The sequence below is a fragment of the Carassius gibelio genome, chromosome B20 (genome assembly GCF_023724105.1).
Source record: "Carassius gibelio isolate Cgi1373 ecotype wild population from Czech Republic chromosome B20, carGib1.2-hapl.c, whole genome shotgun sequence".
NCBI classification, from domain to species: Eukaryota; Metazoa; Chordata; class Actinopteri; order Cypriniformes; family Cyprinidae; genus Carassius; species Carassius gibelio.
In genome coordinates this window covers 2,136,378-2,142,340 of record NC_068415.1, presented here as the reverse complement: position 1 = coordinate 2,142,340, position 5,963 = coordinate 2,136,378, and the positions used below count along the sequence as shown (strand labels likewise).

The 5,963-nt window shown below is 37.3% G+C and overlaps 1 long non-coding RNA gene across 1 annotated transcript; it reads right to left on the bottom strand.

The window, feature by feature from the left end:
- Positions 1 to 4,152: 4,152 nt before the first annotated feature.
- On the bottom strand, positions 4,153 to 5,342 carry LOC127984059 (uncharacterized). Its single transcript, XR_008160537.1, has 3 exons — positions 5,170 to 5,342; positions 4,598 to 4,671; positions 4,153 to 4,491 (listed from the first exon to the last, which is right to left on the bottom strand). It is a non-coding gene; the product is annotated as an uncharacterized LOC127984059 (long non-coding RNA).
- Positions 5,343 to 5,963: the final 621 nt, after the last annotated feature.

The window sequence follows — 5,963 nt, the reverse complement described above, 5'->3', positions numbered from 1 at the left end:
GCGCGAATCCAAACAAATTGTTTACTTTGTAAAATTAATGAAAATAATGAGTTTATTTCTTCTTTTTGTTTATGTTTTGTGTTCAACAGATTAACAAAAATTCCATGAAGCAAAACTGTTTTGTGGTATACATAATTTCACAGTAATGACAAAGAATGAAATTAAAGAGCAGCAAACAAGGCTATAAGTAAGGGGCCATTCACATATCCCTTCTTTTGCGCTCTCAAGTTCGTTATTTCAAATGTAGGCGCACGGTATGCGCGCTCATAATGGAAGCAGCGAGCGCTCATTTTTCCAGAATCATTTGAGTCAGTTTGGGGATCGCGAATCATTTGAATCAGTTCGGGAGTTCGGAGCGGGTTCGCGAATCATTTGATTCAGTTCGGGAGTTCGGAGCTGGTTCTCGAATCATTTGAGTCAGTTTGGAAGTTTGGAGCTGGTTGGCAAATCTTTTGAGTCAGTTTGGGGTTCGCGGATCATTTGAATCAGATCGAGAGTTCGGAGCGGGTTCGCGAATCATTTGGGTCAGTTCGGGAAATCAGAGCGGGTTCTCGAATCATTTGAATCAGTTAGAGAGTTCGTAGCGGGTTGGCGAATCATTTGAGTCAGTTCGGGAGTTCGGAGCGGGGTCGCGAATCATTTGAGTCAGTTAGGGAGTTCGTAGCGGCTTCGCGGATCATTTGAATCAGTTTGTCCAGTGTTGGGCAGACCATAGACGTCATATGATGTCTATGGGGCAGACTATTAGTAAAAATAATTAATTAATTTTGACTGAAGTGCAGCCTAACCCGTTTGCAGCAGCGACGCATTGTAGGATTGGTGGATGCCAACCACTGTAAACACTTTAGTTGAGCATAAAGACAAAAACCTTTTAGTCAAATGTAAGCTGTGTCTCTCTGGCTCGAATGTCCTATCCTAGCCCAAGAATTTCCAATCCGTGAGCTCAGATTTTGTAAACCGTACCCTCGGTTTTTGAATCTGTACTGGCGAATTCATAATCTGCGCGCACACTTTCACAATCCGTTGCCATGGATTTGTAAACTGTAGCCTACTTACAGATTTATGCAGCAAGCTCCTACGTGTTAACATACAGTTTTAATGAATATTATTATGTGGAATGGGTCAACAGCAAAGTGTCTTAAGTGATTCTCTGTATGTTTTTCTCATACAGGTGAAACATTGTTGAAAACATGCACCTGTCTCTACTGTGGAGTCGCCGGCTTTCAGTCATCTCCTCAGCATAACATAGATTTCATTTTTATACAGCATTTATATATATATTTATTATACTTTAAATTATCAATTATTTCTGTGATGCAAAGATGAATTTTTAGGATCATTATCACATGATCCTTTAGAAATCATTCTAATATGATGATTCATTATCAAAGTTGGAAACAGTTCTGCTGCTTAATATTTTTTCAGAACATGATACTTTTTAGGATACATTGATGAATAAAAAGTAAAAAAAAAAAGAAGCTATGTTTTTTAAATATAAATCTTTTTTAATACACTAGGTTACTGGTCAGTAATTTGGGGTCAGTAATTTTATTTCTGTCACGAAAACAAATTCCTCGTATGTGTAAACATACCTGGCAATAAAGCTCATTCTGATTCTGATTCTGATTCTGATAAAAGCGCATTAATGGGAGCATTAAAGAAAGTTTGATGTCCTTACATTAATGCACCACTAGGTGGCACTCCAGCCTGTTCCTTTACCTTCTGCACCTTGTTTAAAACTGGCGATCCTGAAAGAGAGATACGTTAAGTATATTCGCACATCAGTGTATCATCCTGCTGCAAATGGAGCTATTGAAGGCTTCCACAGAGTTCTTAAAAGTACAATTCAGTCAGCAATCCTACAATCAGCACCATGGGAAACAACAGTGACTGACTTCCTGCAAGTCTATCGCGCTACACCTCATGCTGTGACAGGTGTTCCCCCCTTCGAGTTACTTCATGGAAGGAAAATGCGTACCCGCCTCAATGTCCTGAAACCCTCACCTTCAGGTCAGGAGCCTAAACAATTGCAGCAGCGTGTTTCATCACGTCAGGATGTCATGAAATCTCGCTTTGACCACAAGAATCGTGTGCGTAATTTTTCTTTCCAGAAAGGGAATAAAGTGCACATTAAAAAGTCAGCACGTACCAAAAGCTCATCCAAAATTCACTCCTCCAGTTGAGATTAGGAAAAAAGTTGGCCCTTACCCTACACTTACCTCTTGGATGATGGAAAAAAATGGCATGCATCGTGTCTCGCACCTGTACCGACTAATGTGCTGGTGGATAATGGACTGACCACTAATGCTGAAAACTTGATTCCATCTCAGTTTCCAGTTTTCTGGAAATTCAGTGTCTTCTGAAGCTTGTCCACGGGAGAAACGTCAAAGACATGAGCCAGGTTGGCTAAAAGATTATGTTTGTTAGTAACAGAAACTGACATGGACTTCTGCAACATACATTACACACACTCACATTACAATTCAATACTGAATAGAAGTTGAGTAGTTTGGTTCATGCTGCTTATTATTTAAAATGATCTTTTGCATTCAGTTTATATGTTTCTTAGTGCATAATTCATATAGATGTAAAATTGTTGATGATTACAGATCTAATGTTCTTTATTTCTATTTCATGCCAGTTGTTAGTTACAGAAATAATTCATGTAACTAAGAGGGGAATATGTGATGTCCTTACATTAATGCACCGTTAGATGGCACTCAAGCCTCTTGAGTTAGATACATACATAGTAAGTAAGTGAGATGAGTAAGACGGCTGAGCATTTGCATGCATGTTAACCTGCTTGTTCATACTTCATAGTAGTTATTAAAGTTTACTAAGATAAATTCTTGTCTACATGAAGACATAACAGAAAGTTATTTAAAAAGGTAACTAAAAAGTTACTTTTAACAGTACGCATTACTTTTTGTGAAAGTAATCAACAAAGTAATTGAGTTACTTTTTGAATTAAGTAACCAGTAACAGTAACTATTTCTTAGTAACTAGCACAACACTGGTGATGTCATAACGTTCACCTTGGAGATTGAAAATGTTTCTTTTTTGAGACCACAGGAGCCCAAATTCAGACCCAGAACCATAAAACCCACAGAAGAGGTGGGAGTTCAAAGGAGGAATCTTTATATTACCAAACTGCAGGGAGAGGAAGAGTAGATATAAGTCATGATCTGCAAGATTAATCACAATCTGATGTGAACCAATTCGGGAGTTCGGAGCGGGATCGCGAATCATTTGGAGAAGGGTCTGTCTGCAGACTGCAAGATAGGGGCGTAACTTGAAGTAGGAGGCGTAACTTGAAGTTGTTCAAATCACACAGAACCACGCGAGATGTCAAAACGAGATTTTGTCGGGATGCATTCGAAACCGCATACCCTTTAACTAAGCACTTAATTTCAATAAGTACTAACTTACGGAGTGCTAAAAGAGTACATACTCTACAGCCTAAATGCGTATATGAAGTATGAATGCAATTTGTATATGATCATCCTCTATGCTGATCATGTGACCTACAAAGTTAAAACAAGCACAAAAACTATCAGGTTTAATTAATGTATTTGTAAGTATCTTGATAATGAATAACATTGCCCATGTTGTAGTCTTGTTGCAGAAACGGCTGCCTTTTTATTTTGTGATTGTAGTATAGCCAATACTGTTGATTTTAATTTTGTATATATTTAACTCCACTTGTGGTCAAGTGTTATCCTTAAAGCATTTTTTTATATTATTAGAAAACCCGAAATCGTTATCTCTTGAATATTTTTTTAATAATTTTACGTGAAAAATGTTTTCTTGTATAGTATCTCATACTATGATGAACACATGAATTTTTTTATTTATGTTTTATGGCATTATGATTGTTTATTGTTAGATACAACCTCTTACCATTATCTTTTATGTAATAATTTGGCAATAATAATAAAAAATAGGATTAGGTGCACTAACTCCTCACAGCGTTATCTGCACAAAGTGTACTTCAATCAGCTGCTCGAAGATCTCACCTTTGGAGAAGACTGTTGATTTGATACTCTAAAAATGTAAGTATTACTACCCGAAAATTAACATTACCCCATTATGAATTGCATCTTTTGCCCACCCCAACACTTACATGCAATAATAAAGATAAATGCCAACCAATAATTATATATATTTTTTTTAAATGACATTTTAGTAAAAGAAGCAAAATGTATTTTCTTTTGTGAAATATACATGAATATATAGTTAAATAAATGCAGTCGATGTGAATACATTAATTTTCTGGTCCTGATGAGACAGTAAAGGGCAGGTGGAGTGATGGAGCGTTTCATCTGTGACTCCCGTCTTCTCCATCCTCAGTGCACACACCAGTCTACATACATTTTCATGTCCTACAAAAATACACATACACAATACAAAAAGTCATTACATTATTCTTTTGTTTCAGGTTTTCCCTCTTTTTTCACCTTTCCTTGCAGGTCCTGCTCCTCCACAAAAGATCTGCAGCAAATGCACAGAAATCAAGAATAAGAAAAGAGATGTAATAGTTGTTTAAAATTACATTAAAATAAAATACAACTTAAGATTTAAATTGTAGAGTACTTACACAACTCATTTGCTGGCAGCATTCCTTCATCAGTGTCTCTACAGCAGATAAACACACGTGTGTCTCATCTGTCCCTGTAACATCCAGACAAGAGTCAGTCTCCTCTGTCATATATCTGTGATATACTGCATTTACATGTTGAACTAATAACTGATGTAACTCACTTTTTATCCAACACAAATGTTCCCTAAATTATCAATATTGCAAATGGACAAATAAAAAAGATAACTTATGTTTAGTTACTTTATGTAGATTTGTTTGTTTACATGACTTATACTCATCTATTGCAATGTTGACAAAAGTGAATTCTACACAATATCACACACACATCACTCAGACCCCTGTTTCATGTCTGTTAGATGTGCTCATCTACATCTATTATGTAGGTCACAGAAAGGGTAGATTAAACCTGTGAAACCTGGCGATAGCGTCTTTAGAACTTTTGTTTATATGTTGCTTACTTTACGCCTTAGTTTTAATAGATTATTAACTACAAAAACAATACCTCTGTATGAAAATGACTTATACACTTCAATTTAAATAATTATTTCGAGGAAAAAATATATTCTCACCATTGTCTCTCACAGCAAGCTCTCATATTCTTCTTTCCAGTTTAAAGGCAGTTGGCATCCAGCTTATTGGTGCATTACCGCCCTCTTCTGTTTCGGAGTGTAGATCATATAATACGTTTTCCTGCTAAAACGTACTCATCTCTCACATTGTCCCCTAACATTAATATGCACACACATCATGCATCAAATCCTACCTAAAATCCCTGCCTCCCTTAAAACTTAATCAATATTCTACTCTGTGCCGCCATATTGACAACAACTTATCATTTGAGTCAGTTTGGGAGTTCGGAGCGGGTTCGCGAATCATTTGAGTCAGTTTGGGGATCGCGAATCATTTGAATCAGTTTGGGAGTTCGGAGCAGGATCGCGAATCTTATTTAAGTCAGTTCGGGAGTTCGGAGCGGGTTCGCGAATCATTTGAGTCAGTTTGGGAGTTCGGAGCGGCTTTGCGGATCATTTGAATCAGTTCGAGAGTTCAGAGCAGGTTCGCGAATCATTTGAGTCAGTTCGAGCGGGATCGCGAATCATTTGAATCAGTTCGGGAGTTCGGAGCGGCTTCGCGGATCATTTGAATCAGTTCGTAGTGGGTTCATTTGAGTCAGTTTGGGGTTTGCGAATCATAGCCGTGGTTGGTTATATGGATAGGCATTTTTAACTAATTTAGTAGCTAGTTCTAATTACTAATTGCAGGTGATTTCATATGTGGATGTGCGTGTATTTTCTGTGTAAACGGAAGGCATTTCAGTGTAAAAGGAAGTCGTTTAAGCGTGAACGGAAGTAACCGCATTTGCAAT